Here is a 26,407-nt window from a genome sequence, read left to right on the forward strand (position 1 = left end):
CCTTCAAACACTATGAGTGTTTCGATGAGTGATCTGAATGAGCAATCTGTCACAGTCTGATTCTGTGACGGTTCAAGGGGGTGGCAGGTTACAGTGGTTGAGCGATACAGTTGTGAGTGTTCTGCATAGTGCAGGGGGTTGGACTAGATGACCCAGGAGGCACCTTCCAACTCTTCCTCCGTAGGCAGCTAGCTGGGAGACACTGGGCTAGTCACAGTCCTGATAGATCAGCTCTCTCAGAGCTCTCTCAGCCTCACCTCCCTCACAGGGTGTCTATTGTGGGGGAGAGGAAGAGAAAGCGATTGTAAGTCGTTTTGTAACTCTTTTTGAGTGGTAGAAAGCGGGGTATAAAAATACAACCCTTCTTCTTCTGCTTCTGGAAGTAGATTTTCCGGCAATGTGTGCAGACTGATTGGAAGTAAAACATAATGGGAATTTGACTTTAACCCTTTAATGTCAGGCTTGTGTTCACCAAGGCAGGTTTGACTGAACCGTATCTTACAAGACTTAAAACAAACGAACAAACAAAAAACATTTCCCTGGATCTGATTGAAGATTTCCAAGAAACCATGACATGTCTGGCTTTGTTTCAACAGACGCAGGAAGTGATATACATGCGATTTAGATCCCTTTGGTGTGTGTGTTTGTGCGCCTGTCGGGACTGACAGACCTGGAGACACATTTCTGAATAAAAAGAGAAAGAGCTTGTGCAGACATGTACGGGAATTCCTTCGGGGGTTATTTTGGTACACTCAGCATTTTCCCTTTCGACATCCCGCAAAAACCTGACAGGCTCGTGTGTCAATCTGTCATTGCCTGTTGGAATAGGCTGCCTAAGGAGGTGGTGAGCTCCCCCTCACTGGCAGTCTTCAAGCAAAGGTTGGATACACACTTTTCTTGGATGCTTTAGGATGCTTTGGGCTGATCCTGCGTTGAGCAGGGGGTTGGACTAGATGGCCTGTATGGCCCCTTCCAACTCTAGGATTTTGTGATTCTATGATTTTTCAGTTTGTCATTGTAGTCTGCAGGTAAAGGATAATCCTGGACTGCCCCCAAGGGGCAAAAAGAGAACCCCTGGTTCAGGATGCCAGTCACTGGGTCATAGCCAAGCCTAAAACAAGGAAAGACAAATGAAGAAGAAGAAGAAGAAGAAGAAGAAGAAGAAGAAGAAGAAGAAGAAGAAGAAGAAGAAGAAGAAGAAGAGGAAGAGTTGGTTCTTATATGCTGCTTTTCTCTACCTGAAGGAGTCTCAATGCAGCTTGCAGTCACCTTCCCTTTCCTCTCCCCGCAACAGACACCCTGTGAGGTAGGTGAGGCTGAAAGAGCCCTGAGATTACTGAAGAAGAAGAAGAGTTGGTTCTTATGTGCTGCTTTTCTCTACCCGAAGGAGTCTCAAAAGGGCTTACATTCGCCTTCCCTTTCCTCTCCCCACAAGAGACGCCCTGTGAGGAAGGCCAAGTATCATGCATTCTATTTTTCCCTCATTCTAAATTTTCTCATGCCCCCTGTTTCCTGTCTGTTAATTCCATGGGTCAAGGAACACAGAGACTCTGGAATTTGTCAGATATTTATTAGTGATCAGATCATACTGCAAGAGAGTACTGAAGCTTCATTAGGAATCCAGTAAAAACTGCACAAATCCCCCCCCCCCTCCAGTATATACAAGCATGGAAAAAGGGATCTACCTGCAGCTGCAGGTGATTTGATCTATGGCACTTTGAACTGATTGTGTCTATGGAGGATCCTACTGGGAACAGACAAGTCACCCTATGGGTACCTGATATGAATCTACTGGATCCCACGGGAAATCCAGCCAGCCAGACACAAGCCACTTGGTGGCATAGAATCTTGATCCAACCTCGGACCTCGAAAGCTCACACCTTGAATAAATCTTGGTTGGTCTTAAAGGTGCCACTGGACTCTGATTTTATTGTGCTCCAGTATTCTGATCAACCAGAAGGAGACCTTGAACATAAATGCAATGCTGACCCCTGGTGGCACCTGCTGCAAACTGCAGTTTCAAAAAAACCTTCAAGGTGACATCTTAGGTATGAACATCATTAAGAAATGGTACTACTCCTACCGAAGACTCTTGCGAGTCCCTTGGACTGCAAGGCGAACAAACCGGTCAGTCCTAGAGGAGATCAGCCCTGCCTGCTCCTCAGATTGCCAGATCCTGAAGAGGAAACTCAAATACTTTGGCCACCTCATGAGAAGGAAGGACTCCCTGGAGTAGAGCCTAATGCTGGGAGCGATTGAGGGCAAAAGAAGAAGGGGATGACAGAGAATGAGGTGGCTGGATGGAGTCACTGAAGCAGTCGGTGCAAACTTAAATGGACTCAGGGGAATGGTAGAGGACAGGAAGGCCAGGAGGATCATTGTCCATGGGGTCGCGATGGGTCGGACAAGACTTCGCACCTAACAACAACAACAACAACAATTGTGCCTATGTTTGTAAGCCGACTTGTTAGACGAGGCGGGGTATAAATTTAATAATAAATATACAAATAATAAATCAGTACCATTCCTTTTCCAGTTTTGACCTTGGTGAACAGATGGGTCGGACACGGAATACTCCTACCAAATTATCATTTTCTTTCCGGGGGTCCAGGAACATGATATCATCAAGACTACTTGGCCCCAGTGGCAAAGGCTGTCACCCTCGGCCACGATGGCCCCAGCGGGAACCCAAAATCCTTCGGGGCTGGCTTATCGCAGTTACAAGGGGGGAGTTCTGTGCCATGGTGGGTGGCCATGACTGGAGTGGGCAGAGGTCAGGCAGTGGTAGATCCCACAGCCCAGAGATGCCAGCAAAGTCTGAGAAAGACAGCAGCATGCAGCAAGGGATATGTACACACATGCACAAAATTTGTTTTGATTCAGGCTGATTCAAGTCGAATTGATTCAGAACATACTGAATCACCCACACCCTTGGTCCTATTTTTTTGAACCTTGGGGGTTCTTCTGAGGATTGGCTCCAGCAGCTCCAGAAACTCTCCTTTAAACCCTGCCCCCCACAAACCACCCAATAAACTTAGGCTAGATTCCCCATTGGTCTTTATGACTGGAGATACCATAGAATCACAGAATCATAGAGTTGGAAGGGGCCATTCAGGCCATCTAGTCCAACCCCCTGCTCAACGCAGGATCAGCCCAAAGCATCCTAAAGCATCCGAGAAAAGTGTGTATCCAACCTTTGCTTGAAGACTGCCAGTGAGGGGGAGCTCACCACCTCCTTAGGCAGCCTATTCCACTGCTGAACTACTCTGACTGTGAAATTTCTTCCCCTGATATCTAGCCTATATCGTTGTACTTGTAGTTTAAACCCATTACTGCGTGTCCTCTCCTCTGCAGCCAAAAGAAACAGCATCCTGCCCTCCTCCAAGCGACCACCTTTCAAATACTTAAAGAGGGCTATCATGTCCCCTCTCAACCTCCTTTTCTCCATGCTGAACATTCCCAAGTCCCTCAACCTATCTTCATAGGGCTTGGTCCCTTGGCCCCAGATCATCTTCGTCGCTCTCCTCTGTACCCTTTCAATTTTATCGATGTCCTTAATCATAGAATCATAGAATCATAGAGTTGGAAGGGGCCATACAGGCCATCTAGTCCAACCCCCTGCTCAACGCAGGATTAGCCCTAAGCATCCTAAAGCATCCAAGAAAAGTGTGTATCCAACCTTTGCTTGAAGACTTCCAGTGAGGGGGCACTCACCACCTCCTTAGGCAGCCTATTCCACTGCTGAACGACTCTGACTGAGAAAAACTTTTTCCTGATATCTAGCCTATATCGTTGTACTTGAAGTTTAAACCCATTACTGCGTGTCCTTTCCTCTGCAGCCAGCAGAAACAGCATCCTGCCCTCCTCCAAGTGACAACCTTTCAAATACTTAAAGAGGGCTATCATGTCCCCTCTCAACCTCCTTTTCTCCAGGCTGAACATTCCCAAGTCCCTCAACCTATCTTCATAGGGCTTGGTCCCTTGGCCCCAGATCATCTTCGTCGCTCTCCTCTGTACCCTTTCAATTTTATCGATGTCCTTCTTGAAGTGAGGCCTCCAGAACTGCACACAGTACTCCAGGTGTGGTCTGACCAGTGCCGTATACAATGGGACTATGACATCTTGTGATTTTGATGTGATGCCTCTGTTGATACAGCCCAAAATGGAATTTGCCTTTTTTACCGCTGCATCACACTGCCTGCTCATGTTTAGTTTACAATCCACAAGTACCCCAAGGTCTCGTTCACACACAGTGCTACCTAGAAGCGTATCCCCCATCCAGTAGGCATGCTTTTCATTTTTCTGACCCAGATGCAGAACTTTACACTTATCTTTATTAAATTGCATCTTGTTCTCATTTGCCCATTTTTCCATTGTGTTCAGATCTCGTTGAACTCTGTCTCTATCTTCCGGAGTATTTGCCAGTCCTCCCAATTTGGTGTCATCTGCAAACTTGATGAGTAGTCCCTCCACCCCCTCATCTAGATCATTAATAAATATGTTAAAAAGTACCGGGCCGAGCACCGAACCCTGAGGTACCCCGCTACTCACCTCTCTCCAGTCTGATGAAACACCATTGACAACAACTTTTTGAGTGCGGTTCTCTAACCAATTCCCTATCCACCTAACAATCTGAAAATCCAGATTGCAGTCCTTCAACTTATCCATCAGAACATCATGGGGAACCTTGTCAAAAGCTTTACTAAAATCCAAGTAAATGACATCAACCAAATTTCCCCGATCCAGCAAACCTGTTACTTGGTCAAAAAAGGAAACTAGGTTGGTCTGGCAGGACCTGTTGGAGACAAATCCATGCTGACTTCCTTGGATCACCAAATTGTCCTCCAGATGTTTGCAGATCGCTCCCTTTAATATCTGCTCCATTATCTTCCCCACAACAGAGGTCAGACTCACTGGTCTGTAGTTTCCCGGGTCATCCTTCCTCCCTTTTTTGAAGATCGGAATAACGTTTGCTCTTTTCCAGTCCTCCGGGACATCTCCAGTCCTTAAAGAGGTTCCGAAGATGATGGACAAGGGCTGTGCAAGTTCTCTGGAAAGTTCTTTGAGTACTCTCGGGTGCATTTCATCTGGACCAGGGGATTTGAACTCATCCAGTGCAGCTAAATGCCTCTCGACCACCTCTCTATCCATGTTAACCTGCCACCCAGACACTATCCTTTGGCTACAGCCATCTCTAGATGTGCCTAAACACTTAGACCTGTGGGAAAAAACAGATGTAAAATAGGCACTAAGCCTTTCTGCTTTCTCTGCATCTTTCGTTAGAGTTTGTCCATCCGCACCCAACAGCGGGCCTATTGCCTCCTTTACTTTACGTTTGCTCCTCACGTAACTGAAAAATCTTTTCTTGTTACAATGGGCTTCCCTGGCCAATCTTAGCTCACTCTCAGCTTTGGCCTTTCTGATGATTGATCTACAGTGCCTAGTAACCTGTAGGTACTCTTCTTTAGAGCTCTGTCCTTCCCTCCATTTCCTGAACATTTTCCTTTTCTTTCTTAGTTCCTGTTGAAGTTCTCTGTTCATCCAAATAGGCTTCTTAGAGCTCCTGCAGTGTTTTCGTCTTTCTGGAATAGTCATTGATTGAGCATGCAATAGCTCTTGTTTGAGTAGCGCCCACCCTTCACATGCTCCCTTCCCTTTCAGCATTCTCGTCCATGGTATGACACTCATCATGTCTCTGAGTTTATTAAAGTTTGCCCTACGAAAATCCAACATCCGCGTCTGGCTACAAGCTTCCTTGGCTCCCCATCTCAAAAGGAATTCTATGAGGACATGGTCACTTCCCCCTAGGGTCCCCACCTCCTTCACCTCATCCACCAACTCTTGCCTGTTGGTCAGTATTAAGTCCAGTATGGCTGAACCTCTTGTGGGTTCATCTACCATTTGATAAATGAAATTGTCAGCCAGGCAGGTCAGAAACTTGCATGACTGAGGTCCTTCTTGAAGTGAGGCCTCCAGAACTGCACACAGTACTCCGGGTGTGGTCTGACCAGTGCTGTATACAATGGGACTATGACAATTTGATGTGATGATATAATGGATGCCGATAAGTCGATTAATTAATACATGCAATTAAAATGGAATGAGAGATTTATAACTCTGGCCTTGTGATTTCAACTTCGGACGAACTGATCATATCATGGAAACCTGGATCGAAACCCCAAATCAATTTGGCTTTCAACAATTCTGTTCATGATCTGAAAGGGGGGGGGATTGCAGTTTGGCTTAAGAAATGCCCTGACAGACCTGAATCACACATCCCTACACATGGCACGGTGGCACAAAAGATTGGCTGCACCCAACAGAAGGTGGAAAGGGCGTTGGTGGGCACCCAATAATATGGGAGGCTACAGGACATCCAAACCGAATGGCCAACTGGCTGGGGCAGGTGCACTTCACACGGGGAGCAGGACTGACTGGAGTTGGGAACACATGCCTTTGGAGGATGGTTCTCAACCAATGGCTCAAGCCCATCTGGATTCTTGGGGTGGAAGGGGTGCAGGAATGTCCCCAGAGGAGGGAGGAATAAAGGAGGATCTAACCATCTGGCCAATGAGGAAGCTTCTGCCTGAACAATGACCTTGGGCATTACAGCTTAGAATCTTTAAACCCACTCGCGGACTAAATAAAATAGTAAGGGCTGGTGGGGAGGAGTTAGGGCAGGACCCGTCCGGGATAAAAACTCAGAGGGCCCAATCAGGAGGGAGGGAGGAGGGAGGGAGGGAGGGAGGGGAAAGATGCAATATCCAGAATAGAGGAAGGAAGTTAGGAAGGGAGGGAGGGAGGGAGGGAGGGAGGGAGGAGAAAGATGCAATATCCAGAATAGAGGAAGGGAGGGAGGGAGGGAGGGAGGGATGGAGGGAGGGAGGGAGGAGAAAGATGCAATATCCAGAATAGAGGAAGGAAGGAAGGAAGGAAGGAAGGAAGGAAGGAAGGAAGGAAGGAAGGAAGGAAGGAAGGAAGGAAGGAAGGAAGGAAGGAAGGAAGGAAGAGACAGAAAGGAAGGAAGGAAGGAAGGAAGGAAGGAAGGAAGGAAGAGACAGAAAGGAAGGAAGGAAGGAAGGAAGGAAGGAAGGAAGGAAGGAAGGAAGGAAGGAAGGAAGGAAGGAAGGAAGGAAGGAAGGAAGGAAGGAAGAGAGTCACATGAATTTGAGCCTCAGATGAGTTTGAGCCTCATTACTGTTGGAATAGGCGAAATCTGTCATTCACATGGTTCAAAACCATGATTCTATCATTCTATCATACTATGTTGACTGGGAAGATCAAACCTTTTCTCAAGGATCTTGTCGATTCAGCAGTTTCCAAGGCTGTTGTAAAATGCTTGTAAAAATGTCAAAAATATGACGTAATGAAATCTGTAGCTTCTTGAGAGAGTTTTATGAGCTAGGGTTGGGTAACATGGCACCATATATCAAAATATTTTGAAGACCTGGTTCTCCTTCACTCCTCTTTCCTCTAAAGTAGGTCACAGAACGTAAGTCTCATATGGTGCTTTCAGGTGGTATGGAGAAGGGGCAAAACCAGGACTGTGCAAGAAAGGCGACAATTAGGGAAATATTAAGGCCAAGTAAGACATGTGAAGGTGAAACATTCATTGACAGAGTTTGAATATACATGTAGAGCGGAGAACTGGGATACTGAAGGAATAAAATAGTTTTTTTATTGTGAAGAGAAACAGCTATGTACAGAAAGAGGGGAGAGAGACCTAACCGTATAGCTAGCTGTTGTCTGCAGCCAAGGGGGAAGGTTGCTCAAACAAGCCAAAAAAGGCATGGGGGGAGGGGGAGAATTTGAAAATCATCAGGAAGTTCCTAGCCTATCTATGCGAAATCTACACCTCCTCCAGTGCCCCCTACAGGACGCCCTTTATATTCTGCACAATCATGCACACCACAGATTTTGCATATTCCAACATTATTATTCTGGCAAGCTGAGGGCTTTTGAATATTGAAGAACTATTGAGAGATGTCCATAATGATGACCAACTGGAACATAGGTTTCCAGAAACAAAGCTAGGATTCCGTATTGTCTCGGCCTCCTTCTCCTACCAGGATGGCGATAGCTTCCTCAGACACAATTATTTTCTTCCTAGGGAGACTTGTGGGCTTCCCCTGACCACTTGAGTGTGTAAAGGTTAAAGGTAAAGGTATCCCCTGTGCAAGCACCAGGTCATGTCTGACCCTTGGGGTGACGTCCTCTAGCAGACTCAATACGGGGTGGTTTGCCAGTGCCTTCCCCAGTCATTACCGTTTACCCCCCAGCAAGCTGGGTACTCATTTGACCAACCTCGGAAGGATGGAAGGCTGAGTCAACCTTGAGCCGGCTGCTGGGATCGAACTCCCAGCCTCATGGGCAGAGCTTCAGACTGCATGTCTGCTGCCTTACCACTCTTCCGCCACAAGAGGCTCTTCTTGAGTGTGTAAGTGCCTCTAAAAGAAGGGAGAAAGAAAGGCAATATGACATTTCTACCTGGGTGTGGTCCTCTTACACGGAAAGCTTACAGCAGTGAAGATTGTTTGTTTTATTTTAATTAATATATATATATATATATATATATATATATATATATATATATATATATATATATATATATATATATATATATATATATATATATATATATATATATATATATATTATTTTAGGGCTGTGTTTCCTTCCAACACCCCAATCCCCTTTTAGTCATCCACTGTCACCTGCCACCCCCCCCCTTGAATCCTAACTATGCTAAATATGCATCTCTTCTGATGCCCCCTACAGGACAGCCTTTAGATTCTGCTCAGTTATGCACACTGCAGGTCTTGCATGTTCTAACGCGCCCAGATTGCCAAAGCCAGTGAAATGGTGACTGCCTTCCATAAAATGTATTTTTAATGATCAAAGGAGCTGTTTTAAGACTGCGGGGGACACTCGGTCACTTTTATACGGTGCTCTGTGCATGAATGTAAACGTGAAAAGAGAGGACGCTTGTAAGGAAACATCCCCGGGGCTTTAATAAGTACCCTAAGAACTCATTGACGCTTGGGGTTGACTAGGAAAGCACACACATACATATATATATAACTGCAGCCAACTTCTCGTCCGTCTCACAGACTCAACTGGAAAAATCAACGAGGAAGACTGGGTGAGTTCTCTTCAGATCCGATATCTTCAGGAAAGTTAGGACAAGCCTATGCCGTCCTTCCTGGCAGCCAGGGAAGTTTGGCCCTTGTCAAAAATTGTTTTGTATGTTGTCCCCGCTGGTAGTGTTGAAATCTGCACAGAGGGGAGAGGCTCCAGGCTCCGAAAATGAATCAAACAGTTTTATTTAGAAGAGGAACAAAGCTTGGCTGGGAAGAGAGGACGGGAAGAGCTAACTAACTGCTTAACTGTTGTTCTGCATTAGATGAGTCTGTTGTGGGGGCAAGGAGGGAGGGAGGATGCTAAAAGGAGGTGGAAGTCGCTAAAAGAGCCAAACAGGATGCTGGAGATTATTTCGGGGGGGGGGGGATCAGGAAGTTCTTGTTCTAACTATGATAAAGTCATATCTCCTTCAATGTCCCCTGTAGGAAGGTCTTCATATTCTTTTGAATGATGCAAACTACAGATCATGTATATTCCATTATTCCCCTTGAGACTTGCTGGTTTTGTTCACCTTTGCTTCTGGTGTTGCCAGTTCACTTGCTTCCGTTCCCAAGTCCTTCGGAGATGTTTGAGCATCATTTTGACACCTTTTGCACATAGAAACAGTGTCACTTGCGCCACGGATCTCTAGCTCTATACTGAGAGGTCACTTATGTCATAGGGGATGCCAGTTAAGAGTGGTGACCTCTATTCAGGAGAACTGGGTTTGATTCCCCACTCCTCCACATGCAGCCAGCTGGGTGACTTTGGGCCAGTCTCAGTTCTCTCAGAGCTCTCTCAGCCTCACATATCTCACCAGATGTCCGTAGCGGGGAGAGAACAAGAAGTTATTTTTAATCTGATTTTAGCTACAAGAGGCCTGCTGAGAAACCTTGGGTCAGTCTCAGTTCTCTCAGAGCTCTCTCAGCATCACCTCCCTCACAGGGTATTTGTGGTAGGAAGAGAAAAGGGTAGTAGCAGTAGGAAGAGGAGGATAAGGAGGACAGCAACAATGATGGCAAAGAGTTGGTTCTTATATGCCGCTTTTCTCTACCTGAAGGAGGCTCAAAGCAGCTTCCAATCACCTTCCCTTTCCTCTCCCCACAACAGACACCCTGTGAGGGGGGTGAGGCTGAGAGAGCCCTGAGATTACTGAAGAAGAAGAAGAGTTGGTTCTTATATGCCACTTTTCTCTACCCAAAGGAGTCTCAAAGCAGCCTACATTTGCCTTCCCTTTCCTCTCCCCACAACAGACACCCTGTGAGGGAGGGGAGGCTGAGAGAGCCCTGAGATTACTGAAGAAGAAGAAGAGTTGGTTCTTATATGCCACTTTTCTCTACCCGAAGGAGTCTCAAAAGGGATTACATTCGCCTTCCCTTCCTCTCCCCACAACAGACACCCTGTGAGGGAGGGGAGGCTGAGAGAGCCCTGAGATTACTGAAGAAGAAGAAGAGTTGGTTCTTATATGCCACTTTTCTCTACCCGAAGGAGTCTCAAAGTGGCTTACATTCGCCTTCCCTTCCTCTCCCCACAACAGACACCCTGTGAGGGAGGGGAGGCTGAGAGAGCCCTGAGATTATTACTCAATTCGAAAGGTTTTATCAGTGCCATGGCGAACCCAAGGTCACCCAGCTGGCTGCCTGTGGGGGAGTGCAGAATCAAACCCAGCTCCTCAGATTAGAAGTCCACACTCCTAACCACTACACCAAGCTGGCTCTTGGGGGAGCTGAGCACAGCAGTAGGGTGGGAGTAGTGTGGGAGGATTGGAGACAGCAAGAGGCAAATCTCTGCTGAGAAAAGGCTTCTGGAGCGCAGTCACTTTAAGGGATGCCTTGCAACTGGCAAGCAGGTAGACTTTGAACTGACGCCCTGGCCAAACAGGGAAGATACCTTTGCTACCGTGTTAGAGGCACAAGACAACAAGTTAATTAGCAAAAAGCAGAGTTGCACACTTATTGTTGCCAATTTTTCAAATATCGAGGCTTATATCCACTCCAGGATATCGCAGGGGGGAGGTAGGGTCACCACGAATCAATCAAACTCGCTGCAGAGGGAAAACTTAAAGCGCCCCAAATCAAAATGGAAATCACATTAAAGGTAAAGGTAAAGTTATCCCCTGTGCAAGCACTGGGTCATGTCTGACCATTGGGGTGACGCCCTCCAGCGTTTTCACATTATGTGGAATCATTTGAACTGGGACTGGGTAAAAAACCCTGTGCACACTACACCTCAGTGAAGTTAGATGGGGCTGAGAGAGCTCTAAGAAAAATGGCACTATAAGGACTATGACTACCCCAGGCCATGCAGCTGGCTGCGTGTGGAGGAGGAGCGGGGAACCATACCCGGTTCTCCAGATTTGAAGCCGCTGCTCCCAACAGCTACACCACGCTGGCAATTGAACATGGGCTTCCTCACTCTCTGTCGTCTGTCATTTCAGGGATCCTTGAATGACTGGGCCATGGCTTCTTACACGCACCACTGCAGGATTCAGCCCAGCTACCCGGCTCCTGTGCCAGGCATGCCTTGCCAAGGAGGACCTCAGTGCTTCATGTTGAAACATGCGACGTGCATCGGCAGGAATCCCCAGGCACCTGCCGGGAAGTGCCCCGATCCCTGTGAAATGAAATGTGACCTCCAGGGCACTGAGACGAATGCTCCGAAATCCCCACCCCGTTGTGACGTCAAGAGCTGTGAGCCCTGCGAGGAAAAACGAGCAGCACCGTGCGCCAAGCCGTGCCGTGAGCCCTGTGCAACCAGAGCCCCTCTGCCTCCATACATGGAAAGCTTCAACATGCCATACCCACCGCCACATTATATGCTGCCATGCGCTGCCCGATGTCCTCCGCTTTGCGGCCCGACCTTCAGCATGCCCCAAACAGCCCCCTCCTCTTCTCGATGCTTCCCTCCCCGTCAAATGTACCAGTACACGGCTAGGAAAACCTATAAGTCGTGCTATGCCAAGTAGGATATCCGTCCAGATCTCTGGTCATGTAGGAGAACCAGCTTGTAGTTTTGAGGCAGTAGGGTGAACTGTACCATTCAGGTTTCAGGTAATGTTTCACACACCACGCAAGCAGAGAACTAGCAGATCAGCGAGAAGTGCTACTTTTCTCCCTGCAAGGTTCCACGACCGTGATTTCTTTTTCAGGCCGATCCTGCATCGACTTGCTGGCTTTGATGGTCTCTTTAAAATCAATAATTCCCCTCATCACTGGAAAAGATCCACTCCATTAGACCACCTTGGAATAATACCAGTTTGTTTCCCCATCTGTCACTTTTCCAGCTCTCCGTGTCTTCCACATCCCTTCGCTATTCCAAGAAGCATGTAAATGTGCCTCTCTCTTGTTGGAGTCCCTGACTGTTTTTTTTTTTTAATGTAACATAAATAATAGGGTTTGTCTGCATGATTCCACATGTTCAGAGCAGAGTTGGAGGAATTCTCCACTTTACTGTTTCCAGGCTGCAGTTTTGGGGAACTGCAATGTAAGGCCCCTGTAGAAATGTGCTGGGGAGGAAAACTAGAATTCTACTATGATATAATTTGATTTATAAGGCCTTCTAGAGAAATAGCCAACCTACCATGCATACACAGTCACTTAGGTAGATTCAGGTGGGTAGCCATGTTGGTCTGAAGTAGCCAGCTTGCTGGAGTGGTTAGAAGTGCAGACTTCTAATCTGGCAAGCCAGGTTTGATTCCCCGCTCCCCCACCTGCAGCCAGCTGGGTGACCTTGGGCTCGCCACAGCATGGATAAAGTTATTCTGACTGAGCAGTGATATCAGGGCTCTCTCAGCCTCACCTCCCTCACAGGGTGTCTGTTGTGGGGAGAGAAAGGGGAAGGCAATTGTAAGCCGCTTTGAGACACCTTCAGGTAGAGAAAAGCAGCATATAAGAACCAACTCTTCTTCTTCAGTAATCTCAGGGCTCTCTAAGCCCCACCTCCCTCACAGGGTGTCTGTTGTGGGGAGAGGAAAGGGAAGGCGAATGGAACCTTGAGACTCCTTCAGGTAGAGAAAAGTGGCATATAAGAAAACTCTTCTTCTTCTAGCACAACAAAATTGGAGTTATGTTATAGTCACTTAGAGATGAGAGAGAGAGAGAGAGAGAGAGAGAGAGAGAGAGAGAGAGAGAGATTTATCCTTGCCCTAAAGGCGGAGAAAGGGCAACTAACCTTTGTGTATAATGCATATCCTTTCAGAAAATAATACACTTGTAGAGATTTGCTTGTTTAAATAGTGGCCAAAACTGGGATTCTGATTTTGTGCACAGCTTGATGGGAGGAAGGCAGAGTTGGTCTTTGAGGGCAGTTCCATCCTCGACGCTTTGTTGTACATTAAAAATATTACACTGCTGCATTGTGTCCAGCCTTTGGTTCTTCTTCCTTCCTTCCATGAAGCTCTCTGGGTATAATGGGAACAGTACTTAGAATCCATGGCTTTGAGTGATGCAGGTGACTAAGAAGGGTCATGGGAAGGAACAAGAGACTGGATAACTGATGAAGGATTGCAGGGTTACAATTGAAAGGAGAGGTGGACTTCACCAAGAATGTTGATGATCTAGGAAGAGATCCTCTAACTTTCTCTGTCCTTCCTATTCCTCCACTGTAAGAACATAGCAAGAACCCTGCTGGATCAGACCAATAGTCCATTCAGAATCCTGTCTCACATGCTGGCCCACTAGTTCCTCTGGAGGGCCAGCAACAGGGGATAGAGGCTGAGGCCATCCTCTGATAAGAACTTAAGAAGAGTCCTGCTGGATCAGACCAGGGAGGGTTCCTCCAGTCCAGCCTCCTGCCTCACACAGAGGCCAGCCAGTTCCTCAGGAGGGACAAAACCAGGGCAGGGAGGTCGAGGCTTCCTGACTCTGGGACTCAGAGGATTCCTGACTCTGATTATGAGAAGAAGAAGAAGAAGAAGAAGAAGAAGAAGAAGAAGAAGAAGAAGAAGAAGAAGAAGAAGAAGAAGAAGAAGAAGAAGAAGAGTTGGTTGTTATATGTCGCTTTTCTCTACCTGAAGGAGTTTCAAAGAACTTCCGTTCACCTTCCCTTTCTTCTCCCCACAAAAGACCCCCTGTGAGGTAGGCTGAAAGAGCCCTGAGATTACTGAAGAAGAAAAAGAAGAAGAGTTGGTTGTTATATTTCGCTTTCCTCTACCCGAAGGAGTCTCAAAGTGGCTTACAGTAGCTTTCCCTTTCCTCACCCCACCACAGACACCCTGTGAGGGAGGAGAGGCTGAGAGAGCCCTGATATCACTGCTCGGTCAGAACAGTTTTATCAGTGCCATGGTGAGCCCAAGGTCACCCAGCTGGCTGCATGTGGGGGAGTGCAGAATTTAACCCAGCTCCCCAGATTAGAAGTCCACACTGCTACCCACCCCACCAAATTGGGAGGAGTAGCGAACGCCCCAGAAGATATAGTGTTCAAGGAGATCTGAACATGCTGGAAAAGTGGGCAAAGGAGCACAAGAGGCAATTCAAGATGGACAAGCACAGAGTTCTACACCTGAGTCACACAAATAAGAAGCATGCATACTGGGTGGGAGATTCGCTTCTAGGTAGCAGTGTTTGCAACCTGATACAACAGTTGTCAGAGTGACAAACACTATGTCTTCTGTGAAATTTGTGTAATGAATACCCTGTGTTGCATGCCATAATTCAATATCTAATTAGATGACTAATTAAGACAATGACAGGGTTTAACTCAAAAGGCAAAAAAGATGAATGCTTGTGTTATTTAATTGGGATTTCTGGCTAAATTGCTGGATTTTCCAAACAGGTTCTCCACTCTTAACCGCTACAGAATCACAGAATCATAGAGTTGGAAGGGGCCATACAAGCCATCCAGGTGTGGTCTGACCAGTGCCGTATACAATGGGACTATGACATCTTGTGAATTTGATGTGATGCCCCTGTTGATACAGCCCCAAATGGCATTCGCCTTTTTTACCGCTGCATCACACTGCCTGCTCATGTTTAGTTTACAATCCACAAGTACCCCAAGGTCTCGTTCACATACAGTGTTACCTAGAAGCGTATCCCCCATCCAGTAGGCATGCTTTTCATTTTTCTGACCCAGATGCAGAACTTTACACTTATCTTTATTAAATTGCATCTTGTTCTCATTTGCCCATTTTCCCATTGCGTTCAGATCTCGTTGAACTCTGCCTCTATCTTCCGGAGTATTTGCCAGTCCTTCCAATTTGGTGTCATCTGCAAACTTGATGAGTAGTCCCTCCACCCCCTCATCTAGATCATTAATAAATATGTTAAAAAGTACCGGGCCGAGTATCGACACGTAATAAAAAAGCTTCCTTAACCTGCAAAGATCAGCCCTTCCTCACTTTTTGCCCTGCTCTGCTCACCTAAAGGGTGATTTTTTCAGGATTGCTCGAACATGATATATTTAGATGATCGTTCCCTTGAGAGTAGCCATCCAAGGCTATGGGGAATCTGGAATTGGCAAAATGGCCCAGCTCAGCTGGGCATATTACAGAACTCTACGCCTTTATTATGCTATTCTGGACCCACCTTGAAATTCTGTAATTGTAACTGATCCAAGACCTACCAAAACAACCCATCTACTCCATTCAATAAAGCTAATGTAAACATTGCTACGCTGTAGCCCCAGTTACTCGGCTGTTTCTGCTCAATTTTTGAGATCGGCCCCGAGGTCTTAGCATGCCAAAGCAATGACTCTGAACATCAAACATACATACATACATACATACATACATACATACATACATACATACATACATACATACATACATACATACATATATATATATATATATATATATATATATATATATTTTAAATCAAGATTTTCCTATAATCCTAGAATGCTAGAGTTGGGGGCCTCATGAGTCATCTAGTCCAACCCCCTGCACTAGGCAGGACACCGACAACCCTATTGCTCATCCCCTGCAGCCTCCACCCCCGTGAACCTCCACAGAATCAGCCTCTCCGTCAGATGGCTATTCTGCCTCTGTTTAGAAATCCCCAAAGATGGAGAACTCACCACCTCCCGAGGAAGCCTGTCCCACTGAGAAACCGCTCTGTCAGGAACGTCTTCTGGATGTTTAGACGGAATTTCTTTTGAATTAATTTCATCCCATTGGTTCTGGTCTGTCCCTCTGGGGCAAGAGAGGACAACTCTGCTCCATCCTCTACATGGCAGCCCTTCAAGTTTTGAAGATGGTTATCATATCAACTTTTCGTCACCTTCCCTAAATTTTAAACAGACCAACTTCCCCCAACCTTTCCTCCTACATCTTGGTCTCCAAACCCCTCACCATCTTGGTTGCCCTCTTCTGGACACGCCCCAGTTTGTCTACATCCCTCTTCAACTGGGGTGCCCAAAACTGAACACGGGACTCCAAGCTGTTTTCCAACTCAAGTGAGGCCGAACCAGAGCACATTAAAGACAACAACAACAAGAAAAAGGCAGGGCCACCATCATGACTATGCCATTTCTAGGAAAACCCGAGAAAGTGTTGCCAAAAATGACACGTGTCCTGATCAAACTATGCTAAATGCATATCTCTTCTGATGCCCCCTATAGGCCACTCTTCATATTCTGCTCAATCATGCACTTTACAAATCTTGCCTAATACAAAAATCCAACAGTTTATTCTCTGAGAAACAGATCCCTACTGAAGACAACATCTGTAAAAAAAAGAAAATTGGAACACTTCTGTATTTGTATTACAGCATTGCTCTTTTTCTTCTGATACACCCTGAAATTTGGGTTCCCTTAATCTTGCTTTGTTACAAAAAGGGTGGAGTAGAATTGTCGGACATGGGGGGGGAAAGGCAGTTCATTCAGATATGTCCCTGTCAAACTAGAAATCCATACTGGGCAGGATTTTGCATGGCCTGGATGGCTCAAGGCTTGACTGGTGTCAACGGATCCCAAAAGCTAAGGTGGGTCGACCCTGGCTATTTGTACACTATTAAAGAAGACAATGTTAATTTGAAGAAATACAAAGGAAATAAGTGATGGGAATTATGGGAAACTAGGCTCAAAGCTCGTTCATCGGAACTAGATTCAAAGCCCATTCATCAAGCGCTTTGCACCCCCCAACTGACTAGAACTCTAGCCTGTCCTGGTGAGGGCCCCAATCGGAAGGCACTTTGTGTCTTCCGATTGGGCCCTCACCCAGACCAACCCCACCCACTCTCTGCCACCCAGACCCTTAATGAAATATGATACCACTCCCCGAGCAGTTACAGATACTTCAGGTTCTGCTGGACCAGAATCAGAGAATGGATTTTCTCCTGAACACTGGTATTCACACCTGATTTTCCAAGGGGGGGGAGCAAGAAGATCCAGGACCCATTCAAATCACCCATCATGCTGTTGGCTGGCTGTGTTGTCTCTCTGCCTCTCTGTTCTCTAGGACTGGTAAATATACTGACTGCAGCCCTTTCCCTTCTTGAATTTCCTATCCGATGCACTGTGAGTGTACCTGATGTATGTTTGCCTATTTCTTTTTATTCTTTTCTAATAAATAAAGATTGCTTATTATTCTGCTTTTACAATCTGTTGCCTGCCTTGAGTTCTAAAGCGTTTTATTACCTCATAAACATAGGCAAATGGTCTTTTCGCTACGTCACCAACCTCTTGCAAGCCATTCTTCTCTAGCCATGTGTCTGTGACACGTGCCATTTTTGTTAACACTTTCAGGGTTTTTCCTAAAAATGATATTATCATGCTGGTGGCCCTGCCTTTTTCTTGCTGTTGTTGTTAACTTTAACATAATTATAAACCCTGAAAGAGCATCTGAAATCTTCTAAGATAAACTTCTGCATTCTCAGTTGGTCCTGTTTCTCTGAGAGCCAGTTTGGCGTAGTGGTTAGGAGTGCGGACTTCTAATCTGGCATGCCAGGTTCGATTCTGCACTCCCTCACATGCAGCCAGCTGGGTGACCTTGGGCTCGCCACGGCACTGATAAAGCTGTTCTGACAGGGTGTCTGTCGTGGGGAGAGGAAAGGGAAGGCGACTGTAAGCCGCTTTGAGCCTACTTCGGGTAGGGAAAAGCGGCATATAAGAACCAACTCTTCTCTTCTTCTTCTTCTTCTTCTTCTTCTTCTTCTTCTTCTTCTTCTTCTTCTTCTTCTGCTCAAAGAAAACATCTTAAGCTTCTGAAGGCAAACAACACAATGGTTTTGGAGAGATTTGTGAAATGATGTCAAGGCTTTCTGGAATGCCCATTTTCTTAGTATAGAACACCCATTTTAGCTACAAAGTTAACTAAATCCAGCTTCACTCCCAATGCAGGAGGGTTACTTTCTCTCCAACGATTTCCAAAGACTAGGAGTTCCACAGACAAGTCCGTACTGCCATCTAATGGCTGATTTTCAAAAAAAAAAAAAAACACAGACAAAAAGTAACAAACCCTACACCATTTCTATTGTAGATAAGAACAATTGATAATCAGACTATAATCTAGCCAGGATCCTTAATTATTTGGAATACAACATTTCCTGATAAGTTCAAAGTCACCAAGGGTCCCTGGACAAAGATTCTTTATGTGGCTTAGGAATCCTTAAAAAAGCACATTTAAAGGGAAAAGACAAAGGAAGGAGAGAAATGTCATGGCAAAAAAGAAGAGAAGGAAATAAACCCAACTGAATAGTGTGAATTTTCACTATTTACTTTGCCAATTCAGAGAAAGGGATAGACATAGAGGGAGAGGCTTAGAAAGTGCTGTTTTGCAGGCAAACAGATACCGATTCCACACCAGCCGTGCCACTCTGGGCTACCGCTGGAACGGTGCAATGGAGAAGCATGTGCCACTGCTTCCTGTGCCCCCATGGGGGACCTATTTTGGCAGCAGAATCTGTCCATCCTGGATTTCTGCATCCTTATCATGTAGCCAGGGTGGAAAGTTTCTGTGGTGTGGGGGGTGGGGGTGGCAGGTCGTGCGGGGTTTTTTGGCAACTTTTAGAAGGAGTAAGAAAGTCAAAGGCTAAACACGTAGGCCAGAATGAACCATGAAGTCTGCCAAAAAAAACTGAATTTCAGCGACGATAGCTGGGTGGGACTACACTTTAAGAAAAGCAGGGAGTAGTTTATCTCACTCCCATTGTTATAACCAAAGCCCTTGAAAAATTATAGGACACCTGCTCATATTGACAGAAGTCTTCTTTTTGGGTTGGACGGGTGACAGTACACACCTCTGGGGGAGCCTCCCTTTGCTCTGGGAAATCTATAATCATCTTGGCATCCTCTCCTCTTTTTCTTTCAGGTTTGTTCGCCTACATTCCCAGAATGTCTCGCCACTGTCAACAAAAGTAGCTGCCTAATCTACTGCCTCTCAATGGCCTACAGCAGCGGTTCTCAGAATCACAGAATCATAGAGTTGGAAGGGGACATACAGGCCATCTAATCCAACCCCCTGCTCAACGCAGGATCATCCACACAATAGCCTTGCAGGGTGTATTGAGATAGAGCTTTCATCTGTCTGGAGCAGCAGGAAAGAGTAAGATCGGCATGATGGGACAAGAGGCAGAGCTAAACGGAGAGACCCTGGGGGGGGGGAAACAATTTATATGCAATCATGAACAATGGATCTTCACACCATTGGTCAGTTTCGGTTTAATTTCTGTGAAAGAACCCTTGCCTAATTTTATGGTTGGGGGTCACCACAGCAGGAGGAACTGTGTTAAAGGGTCATGGCATTAGAATCATAGAATCTTAACACAGCCCGCGGCCCCGCGGGTGCCGTGGACTAAATAAAGACGTAAGAGCTTAGGGGGAGGAGTTAGGGCGGGCTCTGTCCGGAATGAGGAAGGGTGCCAATTGGCCCCTTCCTTTGGACAGACCATCGGCGGGGCCAATCGGCAGGCGCAAAGTGCCTACCGATTGGCCTCGCCGATTACCGCCCTGGCGAGGCTCGCAGTTGCTCCCTGCCCGGCAGCCTGCCGGGGGCTCCCTTGCCTAGCACCCACTGTATTTTTAGTACAGCGGGCCTGATTAATCTTAATCGCTACACAAGTATTATTTGGTGCCATACTTAATAACATACACTTTGGATTCAATACAAATTTAGCTTTCTATATCTTTTTCATCTCATCGTGTCCCATAATCCAATATTTCCCTGCTTTCTGAAAGGTCCACCACATACGGTTAAAAGATGCATTTATATTTTGAACAGTCGTTCTTTTCCATTCGGTCAATCTGGTCGGATGTTTTGTCGAAGCTCCTTCACAACTCCTGAAATGTGCCCCAGTAGGTCCGTGTTGACTGGCTGCTCAGCCTAGCCTAGCAATTAATTTGTCATAGCCTCATATTGTATCTTGAGCTCATCATTTGACGCTCCAAATAGCTATGCTGGGTTAATGGGCCTCCTCCCAGCAGGTCATTACCAAGCAATGGATTCCTCAATGAACCCTGTTGGTGTTCATGTTTAGGAAGGTGGGCGAGTTTTTAATATAATCACAAAGCACCAAATGCTTTGGCCATTGGCTGTCATTGTTGACTACTCATCATCCCCATGAAGTGGGGATTTTATTGGTATTTGGCACAAAGAGTGCTTGCTCATTCTGCTGCAGAATATCTGCTCTGTTGCAGTAACACAAGAGAGAGCTTGGTCCAGGGTTGTCAGATTAAGACGCGGCATGGTGTAGTAACTAAACACATATGACCCAAGCATTGATGTGTGCTCAGTGTTCCCTTTAAAGTTTGCATGCCTTTGCCCCCTCCATTGGAAACAAGAGATGACTGGAGCACCTTCTTTGAAGGCCCATAGAACTGGATACCCTGGTCCAATCATTTTGAAACTTTTAAAAAGGAAATCACCAGGGACTATGCTGCAAATTTAGTGCCTCTACCTCAAAAAAACAGCCTCCCCCCCCCTCCCCCGCAATGGTCTCCCTAGGCTGTAATGGAGCTGAAAAATTCAGGATTCCTGAATATTTACTGAATGTCATACTTGCTTGAGGATTTGAGAAAATCAGGAAATGCCCATGTTTTTCAGGTTCAACATACGTGAATTTGAAATATACCTGTTATGCCTGTTATAATACCAGGAAGTATCTGGATGGCTTCTTGTGACTTGGGAGGGGCATGGCAGGGAGGCAAATGGCTCCTTGAAAAGTCTATGGTCAAAAAAGCACATATCTGCAGAGGAAAGGATGCGCAGTAATGGGTTTAAACTTCAAGTACAACGATATAGGCTAGATATCAGGAAAAATATTTTCACAGTCAGAGTAGTTCAGCAGTGGAATAGGCTGCCTAAGGAGGTGGTGAGCCCCCCCTCACTGGCAGTCTTCAAGCAAAGGTTGGATACACACTTTTCTTGGATGCTTTAGGATGCTTTGGGCTGATCCTGCATTGAGCAGGGGGTTGGACTAGATGGCCTGTATGGCCCCTTCCAACTCTATGATTCTATGATTCAGTCACAAATTGAATTGAAATTGCGCTTGAAATCCACAAAGGCACCAAGGAGAAATGCAAAACCATCCCTGGGTTTCGGGAAGTGAAAAGAATACAAACACACTGAATTTACTCCGTTACCATTTACTAGCGATTGTTACATACCTGCAGGTCTGCTATTTGGTAGCTACAACACTCATCAGTACCTCCTGTGGCTTCAGGGAGTGAGCAGATGCAATCGGGGCAGAACTGGATTCAGAAAGAATAAACACCCTGAATTAAAATTGAAATTTTCCTCGGGGCTCAGGCTAGCCCAATGTTGTCCATGATCAGAAGGTAGGCCGAAATAAGGAATTCCACAGGCTGGGTGTATTTTCTCAAATAAATCCAAATGCTTGTTGATTTCTATCTTCATAAATTTCTTAAGCAAATAATATACAATTGATATCTTGGGCAACCAAAACGGGGTCCCAGGTATTGCATGCATCTGTTTTCATGAAAACTTTTTTGACAGTTTGCTCCTTTGTTCTTATTCTGAAGATTATTATTCAACAATGCATGTAGAGGGCACCATATAGGCATCAGCTCAATTATGAGGCTGCTGCATTGGCTACCAGTTGCCACCAGATCCAGTTCAAGGTTCTGGTCTTGATCTTCAAGGCCCTTTGTGGTCTGGGGGGGGTTCCACATATCTGAACGACTTCCTTTTGCTCTATGCCCCCCCCCCCCCCCGCAGGACCTTATGTTTTGCAGGTACTAATCTATTGGTCATTTCCAGCCCCAGGGAGACACGTCTAGCCTCAACCAGGGCCCGGGCCTTTTCTGTCCTGGCCCCTACTGGGTGGAATGAGCTCCCGTAGGAGCTGCAGACCTTGCAGGAGCTGACGGCATTCCGGAGGGCCTGCAAAGTGGAGCTCTTCTGCGAGGTCTATGGTTGAGGGCAATGTGGCAGGAAGAGCTGATTCCTCCCCCCCCCCCGTGTTAAGAGCATAGCACTCACTAGACGACCTACTCTACCTGCTCCCGTTCCTGTATTAGTTTACCTTTTGAGAGGTTAGTGGGGTTCAGTCCGCCATGGTCTTTAGAAATGTTTAGGAGTCGGTTGTATATGTTGATATGTCCGGTATAGTTTTAAATGGAGTTTTAATTCAGAAACGCTGTAACCCGCCATGATTCAGTCATGAAAGTGGCGGGCAATAATAATAATGATTATGATGATAATAATAATAATAATAATAATAATAACAACAACAACAACAATAGTAGTAGTAGTAGTAGTAGTAACAATAATAGTAGTTGTTGCTGTTGTTAATATTATTTTAGTCCCAGCTTCTCAAAGATTCACTATGGCTAACAAAGTGATCAAACTGGCTATGCCAGGAGGGGTGGTACAGAAATCCCTTAATAATAATAATAATAATAATAATAATAATAATAGTAGTAGTAGTAGTAGTAGTAGTAGTAGTAGTAGTAGTAGTGGTAGTAGTAGTGGTAGTGGTAGTGGTAGTGGTGGTAGTGGTAGTGGTAGTGGTGGTGGTGGTGGTGGTGGTGGTGGTGGTGGTGGTGGTGGTGGTGGTGGTGGTAGTGGTAGTGGTAGTGGTGGTGGTGGTGGTGGTGGTAGTGGTAGTGGTGGTGGTGGTGGTGGTGGTGGTGGTGGTGGTGGTGGTGGTGGTGGTGGTGGTGGTGGTGGTGGTAGTGGTAGTGGTAGTGGTAGTGGTAGTGGTGGTGGTGGTGGTAGTGGTAGTGGTGGTGGTGGTGGTGGTGGTGGTGGTGGTGGTGGTGGTGGTGGTGGTGGTAGTGGTAGTGGTAGTGGTAGTGGTGGTGGTGGTGCTGGTGGTGGTGGTGGTAACAATAATAGTAGTTGTTGCAGTTGTTGTTATTATTATTTCAGTCCCAGCTTCTCAAAGATTCACTATGGCTAACACAGTGATCAAGAGGCCAATCTCTAAACACAAATAATATCAATATCTATTGCCAAAGGAGCCCTAAGTTCAAGTTGGTTACAGCCTCAGCACAGCCTCAGGGTAACCTAGTGGGGTCATTCTCACTGACTTAATTAAGCAGATGCCTATATGATGCCCTCTACATGCATTATTGAATAATACTCTTGAACTTAAGCACAAAGGAACAATCATTGAAGAAGTTTTCGTGAAAACGGGTGAAAATACCCGGAATCTCATTGTGGTTGCCAAGATATTAATTCTATATTATTTGCTTAAAAAGTTTATGAAGATGGAAACAAACAAACCTTTGGATGTATTTGAGAAAATATACACAGCCTGTGGAATTCCTTCCTTCGGCTTTGATAATTAGAGGAATTGATGGTTCATTATGTTGACATTTTTAGAAGCTGGTTCATTCAGCCGTGGTTCGTTCTTGGATGGGAGACCACCAAGAATCACTATACAGAGGCAGGCAATGGCAAGGCCCCTCTGCTCATTTCTCAACATGACCTGGATGACCCAGGCTAGTCTGATCTCGTCATGTCTCAGAAGCTAAGCAGGGTCAGCCCTGGTTCGTTCTTGGATGGGAGACCAGCAAGAATGTCCAGAGTTGCTACACAGAGGTAGGCAATGGTCAACCACCTCTGGACATCTCGTGAGGTTTGCCAGAGATCAGCTGTGACTCAACAGCCTTTTCTACCAACACCCCGTATGGGAAAAGTGAGCAATGAGAAAGGAAGAGGGGAATTATTGTCAGGGTTGTAAATGGAAAACAACAACAACAGAACCCACTGGGTGTCGGCGCACTGTCAAAACACAGCTGTTGTGATGCACAACTCGTAGAACCACCCACCCACGCTGTGGACCGGGGAAATATGTCAACACCTTGGTACTGGGTAATGCAGCAGTGGTTTTCTTCACTTTGGAGGATCTTCGGTGTTTGTGATGTCTGTTGTTTACTTCTGGAGGAAAGGACAAACACCCAAGGGCAGGGTGGATAAGTGGTATTTGTCTACAACGCGACAAGTTATGCATCCCTCCCTGGACAAGATCACGGTCTAGCATTGAAATTTTCTCTCGATGGAGGGACGATAGTTGGATGCACCTGTGCTTGGTTCAGTACATTTCTTTGAGCATCTCCATCAAAGGCTTAAGCTGTTTTTTTTCTTTTTGCAAGAATTCAATGGTAGAAAATAAGATCATAGAATCATAAAATCATAGAGTTGGAAGGGGCCATACAGGCCATCTAGTCCAACCCCCTGCTCAACGCAGGATCAGCCCAAAGCATCCTAAAGCATTCAAGAAAAGTGTGTATCCAACCTTTGCTTGAAGGCTGCCAGTGAGGGGGAGCTCCCCACCTCCTTAGGCAGCCTATTCCACTGCTGAACTACTCTGACTGTGAAAATGTTTTTCCTGATATCTAGCCTATATCGTTGTACTTGTAGTTTCAACCCATTACTGCGCATCCTTTCCTCTGCAGATATGTGCTTTCTTGACCATAGACTTTTCAAGGAGCCATTTGCCTCCCTGCCATGCCCCTCCCAAGTCACAAGAAGGCATCCAGATACTTCCTGGTATTATAACAGGCATAACAGGTATATTTCAAATTCAGGTATATTGAACCTGAAAAACATGAGCATTTCCTGATTTTCTCAAATCCTCAAACAAGTATGACATTCAGTAAATATTCAGGAATCCTGAATTTTTCGGCTCCATTACAGCCTAGGGAGCCCATTGTGTGTGTGGGGGGGGGGGGGGGCTGTGGGGTCTGAGCAATAAAGCAATAAAGGTAAAAGTAAAGGTATCCCCTATGCAAGCACCGAGTCATGTCTGACCCTTGGGGTGACGCCCTCTAGCGTTTCATGGCAGACTCAATACGGGGTGGTTTGCCAGTGCCTTCCCCAGTCATTACCATTTACCCCCCAGCAAGCTGGGTCCTCATTTTACCGACCTCGGAAGGATGGAAGGCTGAGTCGACCTTGAGCCGGCTGCTGGGATCGAACTCCCAGCCTCATGGGCAGAGCTTTCAGACTGCATGTCTGCCGCCTTACCACTCTGTGCCACAAGAGGCTCATCAGTGTGGTATACAGTGGGTCTATGATCTCTTGCGATTTGGCTGCGATGCCTCTTGATACAGCCCAAGGCTGCATTTGCCTTCTTTATGGCCGCATCACACTGTATTATCTGGCTGAATTAATACCCCCAAATAATCACTTATTTGGGGGTTATATTTTTACCTTCAGTTAGCTGGATCCTCACTCCTAGCAGAAATGCCTACTTTGAAGTGTGGGCTCTATGATATTGTATTAAATATTGTATGAAACAGAGGCTGGAGAGCCATCTGACGGAGAGGCTGATTCTGTGAAGGTTCAAGGGGGTGGCAGGTTACAGGGGATGAGCGAGAGGGTTGTGAGTGTCCTGCATAGTGCAGGGGGTTGGACTAGATGACCCAAGAGGTCCCTTCTAACTCTATGATTCTATGTATGCTGCTCAGGTCCCTTACCTCCCTAGACTCCATGCCCAAATCTCCAGGGCTTCCCATACTTGGAGCTGGCAACCTTCCTTTGAACAGTTTTTGACTAGTGCCTTTGTCTCCTTTCAGTTGTTCTTCCCAAATTTTCCTTTCAGAACTTTTGATGGGAAATATGCATTTTTTGCAACCTCCTCAATTCAACCGGAAGGCTACAAAACCTACAATTCCCATCAGCTCCCTCAACCCAGTAATTTGCGGGGAAGGGACCGCACCCTCTGTGCTCCGCCGTCTCTGTTTGATAAGTGGCTCATTACCAGTTGAGAACAAGAAATGTTCGGTCAGATTTTGCTTTATCCTATCTCATATTGTTACAAACCTGTTTTAGATAAAACATGCTGGTGTTTCTGATTTTTTTTTTTTAAGTTAGAGGGATCCCTAACTTTTTTGAGTTGTGGAACAGGCCATCTGCTCAACAGATGAAGAAGAAAAAAAA

The sequence above is a fragment of the Paroedura picta genome, chromosome 1 (genome assembly GCF_049243985.1).
Source record: "Paroedura picta isolate Pp20150507F chromosome 1, Ppicta_v3.0, whole genome shotgun sequence".
In the NCBI taxonomy this organism is placed as follows: domain Eukaryota; kingdom Metazoa; phylum Chordata; class Lepidosauria; order Squamata; family Gekkonidae; genus Paroedura; species Paroedura picta.